The sequence below is a fragment of the Callithrix jacchus genome, chromosome 6, assembly GCF_049354715.1.
Source record: "Callithrix jacchus isolate 240 chromosome 6, calJac240_pri, whole genome shotgun sequence".
Taxonomy (NCBI): domain Eukaryota; kingdom Metazoa; phylum Chordata; class Mammalia; order Primates; family Cebidae; genus Callithrix; species Callithrix jacchus.
This window is the reverse complement of record NC_133507.1, coordinates 79,281,596-79,308,145: the sequence shown is the minus strand read 5'-3', so window position 1 is coordinate 79,308,145 and position 26,550 is coordinate 79,281,596. Positions and strand designations below refer to the sequence as shown.

Below are 26,550 nucleotides of genomic sequence, written 5' to 3'. Positions count from 1 at the left end.
TGCCAGCACAGCACATCTAAATGAAAAGAAATACTAAAGAAAATTCTTCAGGCAGAGAAAAAACAGTTCCAGAAGCAATGGTGGAAATGAAAAAAAGAATGAAGAGCATGAGAAAAGATAAATACATGAACTAAATGTAAAAACAAATGAAGTTTGGCTACGCAAAACAATAGGTTTACAAAACAATGACTATGAAAAACGATGCCTTTGCAGGGTTTCAAATATCTGTAAAATAGTTACAAAAATTCATGACAACGGTAGTTCAAAAGGAAAGAAGGGGTAGAATTGCAGTGAAGTGCTCTAAATTTCTAACATTATCAGATAAGAGGTAAAGTAAATAGATAGCCCATGGTAAGCAGACATTAGAGAAAAGCCCCTAATGTAAAAGACAGAGACCAAAGTAACAACAAGCAAACAGAAACCAGTCTGAAAAGAAACAAAGACAGTGTAGAGAGAAGACAAAATAACATACTCAGAGCAAGAAAAATTCACGAATAGAAAGATCAGAAAAGATGCTGCATCCATGAAATAAGAAAGCAAAAAAAGAGCATTCAGAAAACAAAATATAAAGTGCTTTTGGAAATTTAAGTGAAAATAGAAACTTGGAAGTGACCCAAATGCTCATCAATGACAGACTGGATAGAGAAAATGTGGCACATATACACCATGGAATACTATGCAGCCACAGAAAAGGATGAGCTCATGTCCTTTGCAGGGATATGAATGAAGCTGGAAACCATCATTCTCAGCAAACTAACACAGGAACAGAAACCAAACGCTATATGTTCTCACTCATAAGTGGGAGCTGAACAATGAGAACACATGGACACAGGGAAGGGAATATCACACACTAGGGCCTGCCAGGGGGTGGGGGGGCTAGGAGTGAAATAACATTAGGAGAAATACCAAATGTAGATGATAGGTTGATGGGTGCAGCAAACCACCATGGTACATGTATACCTGTGTAACAAACCTGCACATTCTGCACATGTATAACAGAACTTAACCTATAATTAATAAAAAAAAAAATCAACCAGCTATGGCGGCACATACCTGTAATCCTAGCTACTCAAAGAGGCTGGGGCAGGAGGATCACTTGAGTTCAGGGAGTTGAGGCTGCAGTGAGCCGTGATTGCACCACTACACTCAGCCTGGGCTATAAAACAAGACCCTGTTTCAAAAAAGAAAAAAACGAAAGAAAGAAATGTTCAGTATTCAAATAAGTAATTTTTTTATTTTTCTAATTTTACAAATCATGCTGTAATAAATGTCTTTGTAATTAAAGTTCATTAAGTAAAAAAAATTCAATAACAGGATTTGAGGGGAATGCTAAGTAGTCTCTCAAAAGAAAGAGTAAGAAAGAAGAAAAAGGTTCACCCTTCCATATATATATATATATATATATATATATATATATATATATATATAATAAGAGACGAAAGATGAGAAAAATTAGGATCAATCCAGGAAATCCAAAATCAGAATAATAAGAGCATTAGACAAAAATAGATAAAACAGAAAGAAGGAAACTATCAAACTTTAAAAAATAAACTCCAAATACAAAGGCAGGAGTTTCCAGATTAAAAGTACTAACAGAAGCAATAAAAAAATGCATTATAAGGTACATCATTAAGAAATTTCAGATCACCAGGGGCAATAAAAAGGCCAACTAATTTCCAAATAATCAAAAAGCAAAAAGCCCAGATTCAACGGATCAAGAATTAACCTCACATCAGATTTCTCAGCAGGAACACTGGATGCCCTGAGAACAGGAGCAATGCTTGTAAAAAATTCTGCAGCAATCTGGCTTTCATCTTAGAATCTAGACCTGGGTAAACTAGAAATCATGTGTGAGGATAAAATTAAATCATCATCAGACATGTAGGATCTCCAAAACTTTGCTTCCTATGTCCCCTTTCTTGATCAACTCCTGTATGGTGTTCTTCTCAACTAAAATATGGGAGGAAACCAAGAAAGGGGAAGAACGGGGATCCAGCAAAAAGAAATTCATGACAGAAGCCAGTTAACAGAACCTTCACGAGGTGGCAAGGGGAGGCTGAAGGATGGCAGTTATGTGTCAGGCCTTGGTAAACCGTCCAGATCAGAACACAAAAGAGGACTTCCAGAGGGATGTGCTCCCAGCGCTCTGCCTCCCAACAAGAGAATGTAAACAGGTCACATTATTTTCAGATGTACTGCCTGTGCTTGAAACAAGATTTACACTTCTGGCTGACAGTTTGGAAATAAATTAGTGATAATTGTTGTTTACACAGAAACCTAAGGAAAGAGAAAAAGAAAGAGAGAAATGGACAAAAAAAGCTAATTATTTACCCCGGGAAAACCTAAACTTATAAAATATAAGAAATATAACCATACCTTGCTACACTTCACAGCTGTGAATAATTACACAGTATTAACAATGTAAACAGTGAATATTGACGTAATCAAAAATTATAATGCAACAAGAGAGGATGAAGAGGGGGATATATCTTGGGGTTGCGGGAGGTGACTTTAAGAGCATAAATTCTTGCCTTCCATATAGTAAGGGGCCAGTAAATAAGGCCTAAAACTGGAAACAAATCAAGAAGTAATACTACAAACAAGTTATTTAGAAATATGGCAATAAACAGCAGAAGAAACAGCTTAAAGTTGAAAGAGGTTGTCTCTGGGGACTTGGAGTCAAGGAGGGAAGGGTGGGACAGAATATTGCTGTTTTTTATTATGAGCTTTGTAGAAGGTTTGACTTTTTAAACAATGTACATGTATAACTTTGATAAAACAATATTAAATTTAAAAAGAGAGAGGGTGACATGAAGCTTTGAGAGCTCCAAAATAAAACTAGCATGAGTCATTGGCATGCCACTAAACTTGAAATGCTTGAATTCTAAAGCTTAAACCTTGCTTTTTCTAGTCCTCACTTTTCTTGGGGGGATTCATTAATTCAGAGTAAAAAAGAGAATCCCTGTGAACTACTAATTACTAGCAATTAATGTCCCTTTTTCTTAAGTCCAGTTGCAAATCATTGTTGCCTAAAAACTAGGACTGCCAAGCTCATTCTAAGAAGGTGTATAGCTGATAAGGTGCCTTATAAAGGCCAAGGTAAAAATCTACACCTCTTGTTCTATTTCCCTTGTGTGACTAAACAAAAGGCATGAATAGCAATTCGACTGTCTGTAAAGCTGAATGTGCACCAGGTGCAAGGACAGATCGCACTTTATGTTAGTGAATACACCAAGGATTTCATTACTAAACGACTTCAATCTGCTGAAAAGAATTACTGCCACCAGAAGACCTAACTATGAATGAAGGAAAATGCAACATAAAGCAATATAGGCATTTCCAAAAAAGCATTGGAAGATCAACAGCTCTTTTAGATTTCTCCAAAGAACAGCTCCTCCTCCCTACTTTCACATCTAGCGAAAGATGGTGTGCTGCTTTCTTTATCACACTGTTTAACCAGGTAGCTATTAACAAAGAAGGCTCTCCTTTGCTGCTTTCTTCTGCCTGTAAGTATTTTGAAGCTAGTATTGACCCTAAGAGGGTCAGAGCTTATACTGACATCAGGTTAGCATGGCATTGCAGCCATGAATCTCATCCACAGTTTGAGGAATTAAAGTATAATAATGGAATCCTATCAGGTATTCTCTAACTTACGTGTTTGCTTAAAATTTACTTACTTGCTTACATATTGATTCTTGCCCAATGACCATAAGTGGTGAAATTTACAATGCAGACAAAAAAAGTCCAGTTAGTGAGGCTGACCATATCTAGTTTTACCTACTTTCAGCTGCCAACAAGAATATTTCTCTTATTTTGAAACATATTTTCTCCCATAGAAGGAATAAGAATGACTGTGGAACAAGCATTTAGGCAACATGCATTTTGGAAAGCAACCAGTGTGCTCTGGGTTTTGAGAAATTCTGGCTATGGAATGTTTCTGAAAATAATGATTCGGTCACAGTATGCTGTTAGCCATTTCTGAAAACTCGATTTTCATTGTGCTGGCCACTTTGGCACGCTTTCTAATTCTCAGACGGTTTCCATCTATCCAACCTGAAAACACAAGTGCTAATTGTCTTGCTCTGGACTCTCTTAGTAGGTGTAAACTTTCCATTTGAGTCATGAGGGTCCAGCCCCATGATTCTTGTTAATGTTAATAAATAAAGCTCTATAGTAAAACGTTGGCCAGAGTGAAACAACTCTCAGAACATATGGACTCAAGATGATCATTCACACACAGGCACCAAGGAACTCAATCCAAGAACCTAAATGTGTAGTTTCTTCCTAGCTCAGACTGGTTTTCTGCCTCATACATAGGAACAGGTGAAAAGAATTTATACCTTGACCATTCAATTCCTCACATTACATTTGGTAAAATTATGTTACACTTTTCCAGTGTAGAGAGGAATTGTTAAGGTGAGCATTTTTGACTCATCACCACCTTCTTCAAAAGAGACATTTAGTAGGCATAATATGTGGAGTCCCAATCTTTTCGGAGAGACAGGACCTAACTTGAGACAGTTAATTGACAACAATAAGTAGAGTGTTCCCTAAATGACAAATGAATGACACAAATGAATTAATGCTAAAGGAATTGGGGAAGGGGAGGTACACGGTTTGAGCAGGAAAGGTGGATTACAAAGAAGTAACAATGAGCTGAGCCTTAGCAAGGTATGAGATAGAACTAAATGGAAAGGCAGCATACTACAATTTTTAAAAGTATGAATTCTGGGAAAATCTACCTGGCTGTGAATCCCAACTCTGCCGTGTAATAGCTGTATGGCCTTAAACAATTTGTTTAACATTGCTGAGCTTTAATTTTCTCTCTTGTAAAAATAGGATTAAATAATATCTGCCATCTTAAAGGGATGACAGGTTATATTTAATTAAAACAGGTAAAGGACCTAGATTAATGTTTCGCACAGAGTTGCTGTTGTTGCTATATAACAGATGAGACAGGAGTTTAGAAGACATTCCAGGAAAGGGAAATATCCCAGCAAGTTAACAAAACATATTTCATCACGTGATTACACTGAAATGAAAAGCTCACGACAGTGCCAGAATCAGAAAGTTTTCCGTTTGTTCCACATATTGGTGAACCGGCAATTTGAAAAGGTAAATGTGAGTGGTGAGATTTCACTTAAATAAAGCATTACCCATATCTGTGTTGGACATTTTGATTATTATTCTAAAATGTAAAGAGTTGAAGCATGTGTCATTAATTTTAAAAAAGGCAGTTCACATATTTTTTTAATGACTTCAGTCAGACAGGAAGACCCAGGTGCATTAGAGGCAGGCATTAGTGCAACACTAGAAAATAAGAAAATGAGGTGCCAAACAGTCCACATGATTTAGAACTCATTTCGCCAGTCACTATGAATGCAAATGTCACATTTACATAAAATCCACTCATATAGATGCTAATCGGGAACAAAGGAGAGGCTATCACTTCTTCTATCTAGCATCAGAAATGGGAAATCAGAATCCAAATTATTCCCATTGGAACTGGTGATAGGATCTTTCAAACTGTTGTGTTGATCAGCTTTAATATTTTGATATTCAAGAAGTATCTATTGAATAAAGAGTACTCATTGAGTGTTAACCATGACCAGGCATTGTCCCAAATGTTTTTAATGCATTTTTCATATAATTTTTTACAACAACTCTAATTAGAAGCTTCCATTATTGTTCCTTCTTTTGCTGATAAAGAACTCAGCGCCTGTAATCCCAGTACTTTGGGAGGCCGAGGCGGGTGGATCACAAGGTCAGGAGATCGAGACCATCCTGGTCAACATGGTGAAACCCCGTCTCTACTAAAAATACAAAAAATTAGCTGGGCATGGTGGCGCGTGCCTGTAGTCCCAGCTACTGGGGAGGCTGAGGCAGGAGAATTGCCTGAGCCCAGGAGGCGGAGGTTGCGGTGAGCCGAGATCGCGCACTCCAGCCTGGGTGACAAGAGCGAAACTCCGTTTCAAAAAGAAAAAAAAAAAAAAAAAGAACTGAGCCTTAGAGAGGTTAAGCAAGTTGCCTCCTCATATTCCAAAGTAAGTGTGTCTATCTGATTTTAAAGCACATGCCTCCTGCTCAATATTAAAGTGTTTGCTCTAACTCCATTGGCACTCACCTCTCACCTGCATATGCCCAGTTCTACTCCCATTTCCGGAAACAGAGCATCCAAAGAGTGGCTTCTTTTCCTTTAAGCCAGGCAGAAATTTATGCAAGGGAGAAATATGGAAGGAAATGGAAGGAACAAGTATGGTGCTAGGGAGTCTGACAGAATTGTTCACCTGAATGCAAAGGAGAAATCCCAATACTTCCACTGCCCTTACATGCCATTCTGTTTTAATCAGCCAACAGCAGCAACAATCTAATTGAGGAATTGCATTGCCACATTAGGTAGGAGAAGACAAACTGCTTAAGTAGTTGTTTTTAGCAAATATTGAAGACAATTTCAAAGGCCCAAGGCAAGGAAATAAGATTTGTGCACTTACAGCTAGATGCATCTGATAATTTCTCATAACGTCAGAGTTCTTAAAATGTTTTATTTCAGGCAATCTGTAGGAGTAAGACATTAGAGCCAAGTGAATCAGCATAGAACCTTGCTGCTGATTCTCTGATTTTGAGAGCAATATTTGTGTTCCTCTTGAGAGGACTGTTTTAGGATCTTGTATCTGCTTCTATGCCATTCAGTTGCCTCCCCACCTACCAATGGGTCTCAGCTCCACCAAGAACTCCCACACCTTACCCCTCTAAGTTCTGACACCCACCCTACTGTGCAGGCTCCCGCAGAGGGGTCCTTTAATATTGCATCTCTTAATTCCAAGCACCACCCATAACACAAAATACAGGGTAAACTCACTCTATAAAAGAGTTTGGGGTAAAGTCAGGTCCAGTAGGACATAAGAGTTCATGGGAAAAGTAAAAAAATTAAGTAAAATTTTAAAAGCCCTTCTCAAGTGAATCACATGAACACACATCGAGGTTAGTCTCCTCCTTTTTTCCCCCCGCCTTCTCTCTTCTGAGATAGACTCTTTCTACAGATCTTTAAATGACAGGTCTATATCCGCCCTTTTAGGAGAAACCCATTGCCTCCCCTCAAGAGTTTATTTTACTTTAGGATTAAGCCATAAGATACCTGCAGTAGTAGAGTCCCAAGTCCAATCCACATCTAGCCATGAATAACACTACAGTGGAGGACAGAGGGCAGAGAGCTGAAGTAGTAGTTTCCCCCTCAGGTCCAGCCAAGCCTCTCATTTTTCCTGGTTATCCAGGAGAGAAACACTGGACTGACACATTCACAGCAATTTCCTGCCAATGTTATCAAAGAATTTTCAGAAAATTGCAATCTCAATTCATATTAAGGAAGATATATATTTCTTTAAATATAAAGGATATGAACAGATACTTTACGAAAGAAGACATATATGAGGCCAACAATCATATGAAAAAATGCTCATCGTCACTGGTCATCAGAGAGATGCAAATCAAAACCACATTGAGATACCATCTCACGCCAGTTAGAATGGCGATCATTAAAAAATCTGGAGACAACAGATGCTGGAGAGGATGTGGAGAAAAAGGAACACTTTTACACTGTTGGTGGGAGTGTAAATTAGTTCAACCATTGTGGAAGACAGTGTGGCGATTCCTCAAGGCCTTAGAAATAGAAATTCCATTTGACCCAGCAATCCCATTACTGGGTATATATCCAAAAGACTATAAATCGTTCTACTATAAGGACACATGTACACGAATGTTCATTGCAGCACTGTTTACAATAGCAAAGACCTGGAATCAACCCAAATGCCCATTGATAATAGACTGGATTGGAAAAATGTGGCACATATACACCATGGAATATTATGCAGCAATCAGAAATGATGAGTTTGTGTCGTTTGTAGGGACATGGATGAATCTGGAAAACGTCATCCTCAGCAAACTGACACAAGAACAGAAAATGAAACACCGCATATTCTCACTCATAGGTGGGTGATGAAAAATGAGAACACATAGACACAGAAAGGGGAGTACTAAACACTGGGGTCTATTGGGGGGAAAAGGGGAGGGCCAGTGGGAGGGGGAGGTGGGGAGGGATAGCCTGGGGAGAAATGCCAAATGTGGGTGAAGGGGAGAAGAAAAGCAAAGCACACAGCCATGTGTGTACCTACGCAACTGTCTTGCATGCTCTGCTCATGTAACCCAAAACCTATAATCCAATAAAAAATTTAAAAAAAAAAAAAAGGAATTAGTGAAAGATTTTTGTAGTTTTAAGTTCATATTTTCTTAATTTTTGTTAATTAAATCAGTGTTCAGCTATTTTAAAAAATAAATAAATAAATAAATAAATAAATATAACACATACTGACGTTATTCTTCAGAATGTATCATTTCCCACAGTCATTCTTCTTCTCATGCCCAGAGACCAAAAACAAGAAAAGCAAAGTTTTTTATGCCACTGAGCCAGCTGCCCTTGATAACCATCTCTGGTTACATCAAGGCTGGCCACAGCATCTAAAAGGTCCTTTTTCTTTGCCTCAAACTTGATCAGATTCCTGGGCATAGTATCCCTCATACTCGTCTCTGTAAACAGAAGGATCAAATGAAGACTGACCATTGTCTTCTTTACAGTAACTGTTCTGTCAAGAGAGATGTGCTGCCACCTTCATTTGAAGTTGGAAGGAACTTATTTAATACAAATAGAAACCAAATAAAGTGGTTTTGTTTTACATAATTTCATTCTGAATCTGTAGCATTTTGGGGAAAAGTCCATGTATTAGTTCTACATGTTTTATAAAATATTTAATGGTTGTTGATTCCATTGTTCTAGACAACACCTACTGGGGTTCTATATTTTGTGTGTGGTTCCTAGACAAGGCTGTTGTATTTATATGCTAGCCAGTGACAGGTATTCTGTAAGTTGCTCTGCATTAGAGTAACCTAAGTCTGAAGAGTGACATAAATATTTCTGCTCTGCATAGTTCAGCGTCCCTGCTCCCTCCTCTCCTCTCTCTTTTGTTTCTCTGACTTCCCTTATTATCTTTTTCCATCCCTTCCCTTTTCTGTCCCTTTTTTTTTTTTAAGATGGAGTTTTGCTCTTGTTGCCCAGGCTAGAGTGCAATGGCCCGATCTCAGCTCACTGCAACCTCCGCCTTCTGGGTTCAAACTATTCTCCTGCCTCAGCTTCCCAAGTAGCTGGGATTATAGGCATGTGCCACCAAGCCCAGCTAATCTTGTATTTTTAGTAGAGACAGGGTTTCTCCATGTTGGTCAGGCTGGTCTCGAACTCCCAACCTCAGGTGATCCACCTCCCAAAGTGCTGGGATTACAGGCACGAGCCAACGTGCCTGGCCTCCTTTTCTCTATCTACATTTTCTTCCCAGGGTATCTGAGAACAATGTGTCAGAAGCAAATCTGAAGCATCAATAATGAGCAGTTCCAAATTACAAGAAACTAAAATTTAATACTATGCCTACCCAGGTTCTTAAAAGTCAATTTATGTGAAGCAATATACAAAGTACTGAGTTTGCTATTGCTTTTAGAGCCTGAAATTGATTCAATACCTGAGAAACATTTTTTAAAATACATAGATGGGAAGATTAAGGAAAGCCTGACAGAAATTAAAAAGTCATTCCTTTATTCAATGGTTAACAGAAATGCAAAAGGAATAATTTGAAAGATGTGGATTTGACCCTGCACAATTCCAGTGGTAACTAACAAGACAGAAATTAATTATCTAAACTAGGGATCAGGAAATTATTACCTACAGGCCAAATGCAGCATGCTGTCTATTTGTGTTGATAAAGTTTTATTGAAACATAACCATTTCCATTCATTTGCATGTTGTCCCTTGCTGCTTTTGCACTGCAGTGGCCAAGTAGTTGCCACAGAGACTTTGTGGTCCATAAAGCCTAAAAGGTTTACTCTCTGGCCCTTTACAAAAAGAAATACTATTGTAATATTAGGAAAACATGTGGCTTACATATTAATGTGAACAGAAAGAAGATCTCTAAAAGTATATTTGTCATCAAGTTTGTATCTTGTATTGTCTTTGTATTTTGAAGTGGGTGCTGCTGTTGTGATTGTTATGACATGTGTTTATGTCCTCAAGAGTTTATCAGTAGTTAAAAAGAGTGACGTTCATAGTCTTTTTTAACACGAGACACATAAAATTTGGCCTTTGACTTAGTCACTGTCAAGTCTATCAGCAAAACCTCGTACAGGCTTCTTAGAGACTTTTCTTAGTGCTGCTCCTGATTGCTAGAAGCGATGATGTTCCAACAACCTAAAGGCATTCATGTGATGGTGAAGAATATAAAGCCCAACTTCATTGCTTCAAATTCTGATTCTACAACTAATAGCTTTGCCTGTTTCTTTGTCTGTAACAGTGGGGATAATAATAGTACCCATCTCACAGATAAAGATGTCTAGAATAGTGTTGGAATATGTTCGCTCTGTAAATATTAGCAGTAATCATTATTATTTGAAGGTGTGCTACACTCAGTTCTGAAACATGCATTGTGTCTTCCAAGGGAGCAGTTATTCACTTTACCTTGTAATTCTGGAATTGATTGTGTGTTCCACATGAGGTATCATGATAAGCATGGCTGTGTCACAGAATTCATTCATTAGTCAATCGGTAAGTACTTACAGAGCATTCACCCCACACAGAACAAAATATTATCAACAGTGGGGATGCAAAGGAAACATGAGATATAGTCTGATTCCTGGTAGAATTACTAGCATTGATCTCTGGTGGAGCAGACCTATATACCCACAGCACAAGGAAACAGACTAGAGACAGTGATTAGATGCTGGCATTCTTACAGTTTAAAAAGGGAAAGTGAAATAAGAACATCTTTAATAAGGAATAAGGCATGGAGGTACAACGTAATTAGTCTGCACAACTCAAGTTACTGTTTATAAAAATTCAGATGGAAAAGAAAACTGGGAAACCTGTGGTGATCATGGCAGAAAGGCTTCAGGGACAAAGAAGAATATGAGTTGATGTGAATATAGGTAGAGACAGCAAGGGAGGTCATGCTGAGCAAAGGCTCACAAGGTGATTTGTTCATGGCACAGGCAGTGAATAGATCACACTGACAGGTTATGAGGTGTAGTGGCCGGGGGGCCCTATGTGAGATGTAAACTTGACCTCCAATCTACTGACACACAATAAAGGAGGAAATCAATGAAGAAATCAAGGGGCTTACTGTGGGATTGGCATAGAGATTGGCAGCCTCTCAAGTTTCCAAACCACAGGCGCTGGTTTGATGGTACATCCTGCACTGAAAAACCTATGCAGCCCTTGGTTGACTCTTGAGTACAATTCTGACTGTGGAGACAGGAAAGGAGGTTGGGGACAGGTCACTTTAATATTAATATTGAGTAGGACAATGAAATGAGCTGTTAGATTCCCAAGCAATTTATCAGATGGTTTGGGGAAGGGTCACGTAAAATCAATGAGGAAGCTAACAGGCCATGGTTGAGGTGTAAAGTGGGAAGTGTGTGATGTGGAGATAGATAGGAAAGACTTGCAGAGTGAGAACAGAAAATGTTTATTATAGACCAGTCACAGGGAATGAAGGAGGGAGATGGGATAAATTACAGATGACATATGGGCTGCCCCAGATTACTTTAGGAGTAATGATGCCCCTGCCCCACTGGAGAGTGGCGAGGAAAACAGACTCTGCCTTGTTGCTTTCAGTTCTCTGCAGGTGTAGGGTAGAAATCAATTGTCGGAAAAATTGACTTTACAAACCCCACTTATAAATGTCTGCTGGATTTCTTTTGGGGTGGGCTTTAAAAAAATGGTCACAGCTCTGGCCACAGCTTTTGACATCCATACCTCATTAGCTAGAAAAATATTTCCTACAAAATTGAAATTACAGTCTGTATGTAAGTAGCTGACTCAGCACCAAGCTGTCCTTTTGGCAGCAATCTGGAAAGAACCACCCACTGTTGCAAGAGTCAGTGCTTCTCACCGTGTGTCTGGTTTAAAAAAAGTTAGTGCCCTAAACACGGCACTCAGCCACCACGCTGTTTCCAAAACTTCTTGTGTGAACAGCCCACCACTCCACAGTCCTACCCCTCATAGGTCTCTAGAACAGAAGAGGAGGACTTATATACCCAGTGGACTGATTGCAGGATGAAGAAAAAGGTGGGAGTATATGTCTAAAATTTACCAACTTCAGTAGACTCTTTCCATTTAAACAGTCTCTTTTAAATAAACGCTTAGTCTTTCAGATTTCTTTCTTTCTCTGATACTCCCAAGATGGCAGCTGGCTATTTGGAGGGGTTAAAAGATGTGAGATGGCAGGAAGGAGGTCCAAGATCTATGCAGTTGGTTTCTTTAGTTGGCCTCAGGACTCCATGGCCACGTGGTCATGTGGAGGCCTGGCCCTTCTAATAGAGTCTAAGGGAGCCAGGTAGAGATGCATTGCCCCTGTCTTCATCCAAGAAGCTAGGATTACACTATTTTCCTGCCTTATGGGCTCCAGTGCATTAGGGTGACTGATGCCAAATGAGCAGGGCAGAGTAATGAATGGCAGCCTCAATGCTCTACCAGTGGCAGGGCCCACTGGCTCAGCACCACCCGGCAGAAGGCACAGCAATATCCAGCTGACCACCTAGAATCCAGGGAAGTGATTCTGAGCTAGAAATAGAGGAGAAAGGCCAGGCGCGGTGGCTCACGCCTATAATCCCAGCACTTTGGGAGGCCAAGGCGGGTGGATCACGAGGTCAAGAGATTGAGACCATCCTGGTCAACAAGGTGAAACCCTGTCTCTACTAAAAATACAAAAATTAGCTAGGCATGGGGATGCATGCCTGTAGTCCCAGCTACTCAGGAGGCTGAGGCAGGAGAATTGCTTGAACCCAGGAGGTGGAGGTTGTGGTGAGCCGAGATCCTGCCATTGCACTCCAGCCTGGGTAAAAAGAGTGAAACTCCATCTCAAAAAAAAAAAAAAAAAAATAGAGGAGAAAATAAGTGCTGATATTCATAAGCTCATCTGCTAAGCCATACTTCCTGAGTACTTATTAAAAATATATGTATTAGATGGAGTTTTCAAGGGGCTTAAAGTACTGCAATGTCATTTGGGGATAAAAGCCAGTACAGTATACACATTATGTAAATATTCAAACTGTGTATTATCCTGGCTGTAGGCAGAGTCTCATTCTGTCGCCATGATCAGCAGCTTTAAGAGAAGGGACTGCTATTAGCCTCTCCTTAACAAGCACCCAATGACCTAGCCCCATCCTCTGCCTTCTTAGGGCTGCTTCTTAGCTCAGCTGTCTTCTACTTCAGCACCTAAGATCTGGCATCTGGATCTGTTTTTGAGGGAGAAGGGCTGGTCTCCTTATATACATTTTAAATTTATTTTAAATTTCAAAGGTTTAACCAGATTGTGATAACAATGATGGCTAACATTTGTTGAATTCTTACATTATGCTTAGCACAGTTACCTATGCAATCCACACAAAAACATTTGGAGGTAGATAGTACTTTCCCCACCTTTTCATGAGGATGGAGGCATAGTGAGGTTAGCTTGCTTGCTTTAGGTCACATATCCAGTAAAGTACCAGAATTCAAACACAAACCCAGGCATTACAATTCCAGAACTATGCTCTTAATCAGAGGTAGATGATAGATTGATAGATAATAGATGACAGATAGATACTGACATGGTATCTGAAAAATTAAAGGAAAGCAATAAGTAGAATCTTAGACCTTCATATGTGGAAGGCACTTCAGAGCCCATCTAATCCAGTAGTTTTCAACCAGACTAAATCCCCACTAGGGAGCAGATTCCAGAGATGTCATAGAGATTGAGGAAGTAAGACAGCAAGCAAACCAACAGGGCTCAGAGCTTCCCGTTTCCTGCTATAACTTAAGCTATTCTGTATTTATCTGTTTTATGTTTAGAGATTCTGCGTAAGAATATTTTTATAGAAAGAATTATGCTGCTAAAAATAATCTGAGAATTACTGTTATCTAACCCAATACTTTCATCAAAAAATGGGAAAACCGAGACCCAGAGTCATCTGAATCATACAAGAAGGTTACAGCCAAGTTAAACCAAGCACTCACTCTCCCAACTCATTTGTGGAAAATACAGAATACCCACAGATGACTTTCAGCATTCTTCTCAGGCCAGATAACCCACAGGTCACATGGGACAGGCTTCTAAATTAATCCACCTGAAGGAGGTCTTGGGATACATGGCTTATGTCCTGTCCTTGAGTAAAGAAATGTTATCTGATTCCCTCAAATAGTGTCATGAGTTCCTCCAGCTGTTGATTTACTGATAAGTACATAACCTGCTGACATTGAAAACCACACTGTTTTATTTCTGAATCGAGAAGTTTTAAGGATTGTCTTGCACACAGAACATTTTGGTCTGTATGTTAATAATGTAGCTAATGACTATAAGTTCTGTATTGTACCCTCTAGTGAAAAGTACACTCAGGTATGAGGAGTTCCTTACTCTTCTAAACTTTCCTATAAAAGCCTTCTGTATCCTGAGACTGAGTAATTCATAAAGAAAAGAGGTTTATAAAGGCAAAAATACCATTTAACCAGCAACTCCATTATTGGGTTTATAACCAAAGGAATATAAATCATTCTATTATAAAGACACAGGCATGCATGTGTTCATTGCAGCGCTATTCACAATAGCAAAGGCATGGACTCAATCCAATGCCTAGCAGTGATAGACTGGATAAAGAAAATGTGGTACATATACATCATGGAATACTATGCCGCCATAAAGGAGAATGAGATAATGTCCTTTGTGGGGACATGGATGGAGCTGGAAGCTGTTATCCTCAGCAAACTAATGCAGGAAAAGAAAACCAGACACCGTATGTTCTCAATTATAAGTGGGAGCTGAATGATGAAACACATGGACACAGTGGGGGCGGTGGAAACAGCACACACTGCGGGCCTGCCAGAGGGCTGGAGGTTGGGGAGAGGGAGCGCATCAGGAAGAATAGCAAATGGTTGCTGGACTTAATTCCTAGGTGATGAGATAATCAATCTGTGCAGCAAACCACCATGGCACACATTTAGCTATGTAACAAACATCCTGTAACAAACATGTATCCCTGAACTCAAAATTTGGGAATCAAATTAAAAAAAGAAAGGAGGTTTAATTGTGCTAACAGTTCTGCAGGCTCTACAGACATCTGCTTCAATGGAGGCCTTAGGAAACTTACAATCATGGCAAAAGGCAAAGAGGAAGCAAGCATGTCTTAAGTGGCGAGAGGAGGAGAAAGAGAGAGAGAAGGGGGAGGTGCCACACACCTTCAAACAACCAGATCTCATGAGAACTCTTTCATGAGAACAGCAAGAGGGAAGTCCAACCCCATGATTCATCCACCTCCCACAAGGACCCTTCTCCAACACTGGGGATAATTTAACGTGAGATTTGGGTGGAGACGCAGAGCCAAACCACATTACCTTCTAACTTGTAACAGACTGTGGAACACACCCAACTTTGTTGATGTGCCTTTCCAGGTCCATCCTCACATTTGGCTTCCAGTAAAACTTTATTAGACTATTTCTACCTCAACAACCTTCATTTTGGTCAACAGGCAGCTATTGATGAAATTGACTCCTGTTTTACATAGATTAGGGGAAGGGTGAAGATTGCCAGGTTATGATAAATGAATAATACTTCAATATTAAGGTAAATGTGATCTGGAAAAAAATTGTAAAAGCTTCTTATTCTGTCACTTGCCACCTGCATCTTGGTTAGGAGTTGTTCTGGTAGTTTGAGTTCTTTATTGGCATAAGAGAACTATCTGTTAGTTCTCTGTCTGATGCTGTGGGCCAAAATTGCTGAACAGAGAACAAGGGCTTCATAAGCAATCTTTATCCATGGTCAGCTTTGTCCTCTTAAGTATCAAAGAAGGATTGCTTTGCTGTCAGTTCCCAAGTTTGATACAAGGATGAAGTACAAATGTTTTGCTGCAAGGAGCATATAAAGGCAATACCACCTGTTTGGCTGTTTAGAACATTCAAGATGAAAGGTGTACCTTGACAGAAGCAACTTGCAGATTCAGAAACCTGAGGTTATTGTTCCAGACCATCAAGACAAAGGCTGTTTCACAAGAACATATATATGTGATTAATCTAACACATAGATACTAAAATACACACACACATACACACACAGCACAGTGCCATTTACTAACTCACAGTGAGAAATTCTACAACCAAGTAGACAGCACTGTTCACATCCACAAAGTATTGCTTTCCTTCCCATTAAGCAAGTGATGCACATAGCAGGTGATCAATATATGTCTACTGAATTGACGGAAATCAGATTATAAGCAGACTGTTAAGTCATTGAATTACAGTGAGAAACACAATTCTCAAAGAGAGTGGATGATCATACAGCCCCAATCAGCCCGTCCATTTACCATCAACAAATGGCTTATATTGGAAACAAAGTTATCAAAAGGTTGCAGGGAAACTGTGCAACCAGAGTTAAGGAAGACCGTAGCTTAAGAAATGACTCTCAAGAAGGGTCAGTTAATACCTGTTCATCTAATATTGGATTAGCTATTCCAAGGAAAACAAAATGTTTGAGTCCACTAGCCAGGACTCCTCTTTCTGTGGTGAGTTGGATGGCCCATGCCCACTCCTGCCTCTAGTTCTCATTCTGTAATTGCATGGCTCACCAGATTCACCGAAGTCTCCCCAGCCTGAAGATGGTACTAACTCTTTTTCCTTGTCCTTCCCAGCTCTGCTGTGATCCACAAGGCACTGATTTAAACTTTAAACTTTCAAAAACTGTCTTATTTTCTTCTTTGTGTGGAGGAAGGAAAGAAGAGATGAAACATGTTGTAGCCTGTTGGCAGTCACAACCCAAATTACATAAAATGAATTATTTCTTATTTTAGTAATTATGTAAGTTTAGAATTCCATATAGAGAGAAATGTTATACTTGACAAAGTAATATAAAGCATCTTTTATGAGAAAATTGCTAATATCTATCACATTTAGACTAGTTTTCCTTAATTATGAATCAATTACATATTCCAACTATGTACTACAAGTATGATTTTAGATTCCTATCAAGCTGATGCTATTTAAAGTATTTAATTTATTGATATATTAAACATGTATTATAATAAATGCTATGCCAACAAACATAAAGACAGACTCACCAATATTTTATGACCCAAAATAGATCACTTCTAATAATTTCATGTCACATCTTCCTTCCACTCAAACTTAGTCATCCATCCTTGAGTTTCAAACCTACTGCTCCATCCTAAGTACAGCATGGGTTCAAATAGATGTATTTTATAGCACATCCTCCCACCCTCCATTTTAGCAAACTTCCGCTAGCCTTGTTGGGTGTCCCTATTCTGAATTTAAAGACCTTACATCAAGAACATGTACCTTCCTCTCTTCCCATAATAGTCAGAAATATAACAAAAATGTCACAAAGGCAACACAGAGTCCAGGAGATGGACAAAGAAACAACCCCCCCAGCCCCCGCCCGGATGCAAAAGGATCAAGGCCAGTGAAACTCTATCTGAAATTACCAGCTCTGGAATTTTTCCAAAAACAAATGAAAGCCTACATAGAGCATGCATTCCAGGGATTATGAACACATTTTGGCTTATGCTCTTTAAAAAGGTCTACAGCTGCATTCAAAATATATCCAGCTCATCTGTAGGCCTGGGGACTGAGACAAAGCCAAGAGCCCCAGCTGGGACATGCAGGCAGGAATCAATTTAAGCCTTTCTGGCAGGACATGAGGTGGTTTGCTATAATGAATGTTAAGGAGGGAAACCAAACCATGGAGAATTAGGTGTTTATCTTTCCTGAGTATTAAAGACATGATAAATTGATGGATAAAAGTATACAGGAAATTCTCAGAAAGCTATTGTTCAAGCTAGATAGGGACTATGTCAGTTTCACAATGAAGACTTAATAAAAATAAATCAGGGTTTGAGGGTTAGGGAAGTCCTATCACGCTGACGAGAGGAGGAAGATCACCTGGGTCTTCATGTCCAGAAAAGACAAGACATTCATTTGTAGACACCTGAACACTGGTAAAGCAATAAAGCTCCCAAAGTTCTTAGAATTCTACATTTTTATTAATAACCACTGCCAAAGAAGCTAGTAACTATATTAGAGAACCATATTTCAAAAGTAAAAATGTTAGAGGAGAGTAATATTTAAAGCCTGAAATCAATTTTATAAGTACCAAGTGAAGTGATCTATAAATATAGTTATAATCTAATATGTGCCTGTTTGGGTTGTAAGAATTCAAATTTATGAAGCATTTCATGCAATATCCCTTCCTTTGGCTTCTGAGGCATTTCTTCCCATTAATAGAAACCAATTTGGATTTTCTTTACCTCCTGTGCTACATGCAGTTATCTTTTCAGATATAGTTAGCCCGAATGGCATTAAATTACCCTCTCAGGAAACTCATGGTTTGTTCATTTATAGCAGCAGAACTAATCTCAGGCATCGTGCCATTTATGACATCAACTTGTCTACTTAGTGTGACATCATTCGCAATTATTTCGCTGCATTCCTTTGTCATTGAATTGTGTTTATTGTTGTTACATTTTTACTTGCTCTGCAATACAGTTTGAATTGTGCTATTCTCCTACAATAGTAAAAGAATATTAATATGTAATTTGGGAGCATTGACAATATGTGGTGTTCTGTGCTAAACATTTTGCATATATTAATTAATCCTCACTCAGTGCTAAGAGGTGGGTGCTATTATTATCCCATTTTTCTGGTGAGGAATCTGAGGCAGACATTAATTAGGCAATCTTAATTATTCTTGAAACTACAGAGTTAGTAAGTGGCAGAACTACATTTGAATGTAGTACTAAGTATACTGTGATAAGGGATATAAAATTGCTTAACAAGAGCAAGTAAACAGCTGTTTTGTAATTAATGAAGAGATAACACCTTGTCAGGGCTATTAAAACTTATTTTAACAACTATTAAAATAATTGTGCCCAATTTAATGGGATATTATTTTGTTTTAGTGTAAGTGGATGCTTCAAAACACATGACTTAACAAAACCTGTGCAGGATCTGAATACTGAAAACTAGACAATGCTGATGAAAAAAAATCAAAGAAAACCTAAAACAGAAAGACATAGCATTCATATGTCAGAAAATTCAACATAGAATTATCAAGTATCCCTAAGCAGATCTATAGATTTAGCAGAATTTCTATCAAAATTCTCAGCAATGATTTTATAGACATAGATAGTTTATTCTTAAATTCATATGAAAAGGCAAAAAATTTAGACTAGCTAAAACAATTTTGTAAAAGGCAAATAAAGTTAAAAGAGTCACTCTACCCAATGGAGGTTCATTGCATAACTGCCATAATCAAGACAGTTGGTGCTAATTGAGGGAAAGACATGTGGATCAATGGAACAGAACAGAGAAGGAGAAATGACCCACAGATGTATGCCCAAGTAATTTTTAACGAAAGTATAAAAGCAATTGAATGGAGAAAGGGTAGCCCTTTTTTTTTTTTTTTAATTTTTTATTGGATTTTAGGTTTTGGGGTACATGAGCAGAGCATGCAAGACAGTTGCGTAGGTACACACATGGCAGTGTGCTTTGCTTTTCTTCTCCCCTTCACCCACATTTGGCATTTCTCCCCAGGCTATCCCTCTCCACCTCCCCCTCCCACTGGCCCTCCCCTTTTCCCCCCAATAGACCCCAGTGTTTAGTACTCCCCTTTCTGTGTCCATGTGTTCTCATTTTTCATCACCCACCTATGAGTGAGGATATGCGGTGTTTCATTTTCTGTTCTTGTGTCAGTTTGCTGAGGATGACGTTTTCCAGATTCATCCATGTCCCTACAAACGACACAAACTCATCATTTCTGATTGCTGCATAATATTCCATGGTGTATATGTGCCACATTTTTCCAATCCAGTCTATTATCAATGGGCATTTGGGTTGATTCCAGGTCTTTGCTATTGTAAACAGTGCTGCAATGAACATTCGTGTACATGTGTCCTTATAGTAGAACGACTTATAGTCTTTTGGATATATACCCAGTAATGGGATTGCTGGGTCAAATGGAATTTCTATTTCTAAGGCCTTGAGGAATCGCCACACTGTCTTCCACAATGGTTGAACTAATTTACACTCCCACCAACAGTGTAAAAGTGTTCCTTTTTCTCCACATCCTCTCCAGCATCTGTTGTCTCCAGATTTTTTAATGATCGCCATTCTAACTGGCGTGAGATGGTATCTCAATGTGGTTTTGATTTGCATCTCTCTGATGACCAGTGACGATGAGCATTTTTTCATATGATTGTTGGCCTCGTATATGTCTTCTTTCGTAAAGTATCTGTTCATATCCTTTGCCCACTTTTGAATGGGCTTGTTTGTTTTTTTCCTATAAATCTGTTTGAGTTCTTTGTAAATTCTGGATATCAGCCCTTTGTCAGATGGGTAGACTGCGAAAATTTTTTCCCATTCTGTTGGTTGCCGATCCACTCTAGTGACTGTTTCTTTTGCCGTGCAGAAGCTGTGGAGTTTCATTAGGTCCCATTTGTCTATTTTGGCTTTTGTTGCCAATGCTTTTGGTGTATTGTTCATGAAGTCCTTGCCTACTCCTATGTCCTGGATGGTTTTGCCTAGATTTCCTTCTAGGGTTTTTATGGTGCCAGGTCTTATGTTTAAGTCTTTAATCCATCTGGAGTTAATTTTAGTGTAAGGTGTCAGGAAGGGGTCCACTTTCTGCTTTCTGCATATGGCTAGCAAGTTTTCCCAACACCATTTGTTAAACATGGAATCCTTTCCCCATTGCTTGTTTTTGTCAGGTTTATCAAAGATTGTATAGTTGTATGTATGTTGTGTTGCCTCCAGTGCCTCTGTTTTGTTCCATTGGTCTATATCTCTGTTTTGGTACCAGTACCATGCTGTTTTGATTACTGTAGCCTTGTAGTATAGTTTGAAATCCGGTAGTGTGATGCCCCCCGCTGTGTTCTTTTTGCTTAGAATTGACTTGGCTATGCGGGCTCTCTTTTGGTTCCATATGAAGTTCATGGTGGTTTTTTCCAGTTCTGTGAAGAAAGTCAATGGTAGCTTGATGGGGATAGCGTTGATTCTGTAAATTACTTTGGGCAGTATAGCCATTTTCACGATATTAATTCTTCCTAACCATGAACATGGAATGTTTCTCCATCTGTTTGTGTCCTCTCTGATTTTGTTGAGCAGTGGTTTGTAGTTCTCCTTGAAGAGGTCTCTTACGTTCCTTGTGAGTTGTATTCCAAGGTATTTTATTCTTTTTGTAGCAATTGCGAATGGCAGTTCGCTCTTGATTTGGATTTCTTTAAGTCTGTTATTGGTGTAGACGAATGCTTGTGATTTTTGTACATTGATTTTATATCCTGAGACTTTGCTGAAGTTGCTTATCAGTTTCAGAAGTTTTTGGGCTGAGGCAATGGGGTCTTCTAGGTACACTATCATGTCGTCTGCAAATAGAGACAATTTGGCTTCCACCTTTCCTATTTGAATACCCTTTATTTCTTTTTCTTGCCTGATTGCTGTGGCTAGAACTTCCAGTACTATATTGAATAGGAGTGGTGAGAGAGGGCATCCTTGTCTAGTGCCAGATTTTAAAGGGAATGCTTCCAGTTTTTGCCCATTCAGTATGATATTGGCTGTTGGTTTGTCATAAATAGCTTTTATTACTTTGAGATACGTTCCATCGATACCGAGTTTATTGAGGGTTTTTAGCATAAAGGGCTGTTGAATTTTGTCAAATGCCTTCTCTGCGTCAATTGAGATAATCATGTGGTTTTTGTTTTTGGTTCTGTTTATGTGGTGAATTACGTTGATAGACTTGTGTATGTTGAACCAGCCTTGTATCACTGGGATGAATCCTACTTGATCATGATGAATAAGTTTTTTGATTTGCTGTTGCAATCGGCTTGCCAATATTTTATTGAAGATTTTTGCATCTATGTTCATCATGGATATTGGCCTGAAGTTTTCTTTTCTCGTTGGGTCTCTGCCGGGTTTTGGTATCAGGATGATGTTGGTCTCATAAAATGATTTGGGAAGGATTCCCTCTTTTTGGATTGTTTGAAATAGTTTTAGAAGGAATGGTACCAGCTCCTCCTTGTGTGTCTGGTAGAATTCGGCTGTGAACCCGTTTGGACCTGGGCTTTTTTTGTGTGGTAGTCTCTTAATTGCTGCCTCAACTTCAGACCTTGTTATTGGTCTATTCATAGTTTCAGCTTCCTCCTGGTTTAGGCTTGGGAGGACACAGGAGTCCAGGAATTCATCCATTTCTTCCAGGTTTACTAGTTTATGTGCTTAGAGTTGTTTGTAATATTCTCTGATGATGGTTTGAATTTCTGTGGAATCTGTGGTGATTTCCCCTTTATCATTTTTTATTGCATCTATTTGGTTGTTCTCTCTTTTATTTTTAATCAATCTGGCTAGTGGTCTGTCTATTTTGTTGATCTTTTCAAAAAACCAGCTCTTGGATTTATTGATTTTTTGAAGGGTTTTTCGTGTCTCAATCTCCTTCAGCTCAGCTCTGATCTTAGTTATTTCTTCTCTTCTGCTGAGTTTTGAGTTTTTTTGATCTTGCTCCTCTAGCTCTTTCAATTTTGACGATAGGGTGTCAATTTTGGATCTCTCCATTCTCCTCATATGGGCACTTATTGCTATATACTTTCCTCTAGAGACTGCTTTAAATGTGTCCCAGAGGTTCTGGCACGTTGTGTCTTTGTTCTCATTGGTTTCGAAGAACTTCTTTATTTCTGCCTTCATTTCATTGTTTACCCAGTCAACATTCAAGAGCCAGTTGTTCAGTTTCCATGAAGCTGTGCGGTTCTGGGTCGGTTTCTGAATTCTGAGTTCTAACTTGATTGCATTATGGTCTGAGAGACTGTTATGATTTCACTTGTTTTGCATTTGTTGAGCAGTGCTTTACTTCCAATTATGTGGTCAATTTTAGAGTAGGTGTGATGTGGTGTTGAGAAGAATGTGTATTCTGTGGATTTGGGGTGGAGAGTTCTGTAAATGTCTATCAGGTTTGCTTGCTCCAGGTCTGAGTTCAAGCCCTGGATATCCTTGTTGATTTTCTGTCTGGTTGATCTGTCTAATATTGACAGTGGAGTGTTAAAGTCTCCCACTATTATTGTGTGGGAGTCTAAGTCCTTTTGTAAGTCGTTAAGAACTTGCCTTATGTATCTGGGTGCTCCTGCATTGGGTCCATATATGTTTAGGATCGTTAGCTCTTCTTGTTGTATCGATCCTTTTACCATTATGTAATGGCCTTCTTTGTCTCTTTTGATCTTTGTTGCTTTAAAGTCTATTTTATCAGAGATGAGAATTGCAACTCCTGCTTTTTTTTTTTTTTGCTTTCCATTAGCTTGGTAAATCTTCCTCCATCCCTTTATTTTGAGCCTTTGTGTATCCTTGCATGTGAGATGGGTTTCCTATATACAGCACACTGATGGCTTTTGGATTTTTATCCAATTTGCCAGTCTGTGTCTTTTGATTGGTGCATTTAGTCCATTTACATTTAGGGTTAATATTGTTATGTGTGAATTTGATACTGCCATTTTGATGCTAAGTGGCTGTTTTGCCTGTTAGTTGTTGTAGATTCTTTATTATGTTGAAGCTCTTTAGCATTCAGTGTGATTTTGGAATGGCTGGTACTGGTTGATCCTTTTTATGTGTAGTGCCTCTTTTAGGAGCTCTTGTAAAGCAGGCCTGGTGGTGACAAAATCTCTGAGTACTTGCTTGTTTGCAAAGGATTTTATTTTTCCTTCACTTCTGAAGCTCAGTTTGGCTGGATATGAAATTCTGGGTTGAAAGTTCTTTTCTTTAAGAATGTTGAATATTGGCCCCCACTCTCTTCTGGCTTGTAGTGTTTCTGCTGAGAGATCTGCTGTGAGTCTGATGGGCTTCCCTTTGTGGGTGACCCAACCTTTCTCTCTGGCTGCCCTTAGTATTCTCTCCTTTATTTCAACCCTGTTGAATCTGACGATTATGTGCCTTGGGGTTGCTCTTCTTGCGGAATATCTTTGTGGTGTTCTCTGTATTTCCTGCAATTGAGTGTTGGCCTGTCTTGCTAGGTGGGGGAAATTTTCCTGGATGATGTCCTGAAGAGTATTTTCCAGCTTGGATTCATTCTCTTCGTCCCCTTCTGGTACACCTATCAAACGTAGGTTAGGTCTTTTCACATAGTCCCACATTTCTTGGAGACTTTGTTCATTCCTTTTTGCGCTTTATTCTCTGATCTTGGTTTCTCGTTTTATTTCATTGAGTTGGTCTTCGACTTCAGATATTCTTTCCTCTGCTTGGTCAATTCGGCTATTGAAACTTGTGTTTGCTTCGCGAAGTTCTCGTATTGTGTTTTTCAGCTCCTTTAATTCATTCATATTCCTCTCTAAGTTATCCATTCTTGTTATCATTTCCTCGAATCTTTTTTCAAATCTTTTTTCAACGTTCTTAGATTCTTTGCATTGATTTAATACATGATCTTTTAGCTCACAAAAGTTTCTCATTATCCATCTTCTGAAGTCTAATTCCGTCACTTCGTCACAGTCGTTCTCCGTCCAGCTTTGTTCCCTTGCTGGTGAGGAGTTTTGGTCCTTTCTAGGAGGCGAGGTGTTCTGGTTTCGGGTGTTTTCCTCCTTTTTGCGCTGGTTTCTTCCCATCTTTGTGGATTTGTCCGCTGGTCGTCTGCGTAGTTGCTGACTTTTCGATTGGGTCTCTGAGTGGACACCCAGAATGTTGATGATGAAGTATTTCTGTTGCTTGATTTTCCTTCTACCAGTCTAGCCCCTTCGCTGTACGACTGCTGAGGTCTGCTCCAGACCCTGCTTGTCTGGGGTGCACCTCTAGCAGCTGTGGCACAGCGAGGGATGCTACCAGTTTCTTTTTTTGCTATCTTTGTCCCAGGATGATGCCTGCCTAATGTCAGTCTTTTGGATATAGAGGGGTCAGAGAGCTGCTTGAGGAGACAGTTTGTACTTTATAGGGGTTTAATTGCTGAGCTGTGCGCTCTGTTGTTCCTTCAGGGCTGTTAGGCTGCTATGTTTGATTCTGCTGCAACAGAGCTCATTAAAAAACCCTTTTTTTTTCCCTCAAATGCTCTGTGTTGAGGGGTTTGGGCTTTATTTTTGGATGTTCAATGAGGTGTCCTGCCCAGCTAGAAGGCAGACTAGCCACTGTTTGGCTGCCGAGGCTCCGCCCTGCTGTTGTGTGATTCGCCCTGTTCCTACAGGCTCTGCTGTGGTCTCTGCCACGCCCTGCGGTGGAGTCTCTTCGTTGTAGCGTGTTGCCTCAGCAACGGCAGGCTGCGTCAGCAGTGGGCGTGTATCTCAGTAGGGACGGGTTGCCTCGGCAACAGCTGGCTGCGTCAGCAGTGGGCGTGTATCTCAGTTGGGGCGGGTTGCCTCGGCAACGGCTGGCTGCGTCAGCAGTGGGCGTGTATCTCAGTTGGGGCGGGTTGCCTAGGTAGTGGTGGACGCCCCTCCCCCACAGAGCGTCTCGGGCGTCTGCTGGGGATAGTTTGAAATCGCGGTTTTGTTCGTCCCACTGGGTATCCCAAACGATCTGTCCCTACAATCGCCTGGGCTGGGCTTCTGTCCAAGTCTCGTTCAGTCTCAAGTCCAGCCCTCTCAAGTCTCAGGTTGCCGGTTCAACAAGGCACCCGGACAAGCGCGCCCTGTGGGGATTGCTGGGTAGGGCCGGCCGCCGCCGCCCTGGCTGCCGGCTTCACCAGGCAGACCTACTGCCTGGCGTCCCATGTCTTTTTTATACTTGGGAGTTTCCCCGTTCTGTGGGCAACAAAGATCAGTCTGGAAATGCAGCTCAGACTCACCATTTGCGGATTCAACACCAGCGCCAATCCTGGGTTGTTCTCACAGCGCCATCTTGAGTCAAATTCCAAGGGTAGCCCTTTCAACAAACAATATTGGGATAATTGGACATCCACAGCAAAAAAAAAAATAAAAGAAAAAAGTCACTTAAATTTGATACCTTAAAAAATTAACACAAAATATATCACAAATTTAAATATGAAGTATAAAACTATAAAACTTTTTTTAAAAAGCAAGGAAAAAAATCTTCAAGACCCAGAGCTAGGCAAAGTATTCAGACTTGAAATCAGTAATGTAATTCATAAAAGGAAAAATAGACCGATTGTACTTCATCACAATTAAAAACACTTGCTCTGCAAAAGACTCTGTTAAGAGGATAAAAATATAAGCTAGAGATGAAGAGAAAACATCTACAAATCATGTGTCAAAGGACTAGTATTTACAAAATGTTAAAAAAAATTTTTAAAGAATGATAACACCAAATGTGAGCAAGGATGCAGAGAAATTGGACCATTCTTGCAATGCTGATGGGAATGTAAATAATACAGCCACTCTGAAACAATGTTTGGCAGTTTCCTACAAAATTAAAACTTAAATATGCACTTGTCATATGATTTAGCAATTGCACTCTCAGGTATTTACTCCAGAGAAATGAAAGTATGCACCAAAAAATAATCTGTACATGAA

The 26,550-nt window shown here is 39.5% G+C and overlaps 1 long non-coding RNA gene across 1 annotated transcript in view; it reads right to left on the bottom strand.

Annotated features, from left to right (window-relative positions):
* Nucleotides 1-26,203, bottom strand: part of LOC128932380 (uncharacterized) — a 65,434-nt gene extending 39,231 nt beyond the window's left edge. The window contains exons 1-2 of the long non-coding RNA XR_013518933.1: nucleotides 25,866-26,203; nucleotides 1,054-1,171 (exon numbers count right to left, since the gene is read on the bottom strand). This is a non-coding gene — a long non-coding RNA (uncharacterized LOC128932380). The remainder of the gene's footprint in view (nucleotides 1-1,053; nucleotides 1,172-25,865) is intronic.
* Nucleotides 26,204-26,550: the final 347 nt, after the last annotated feature.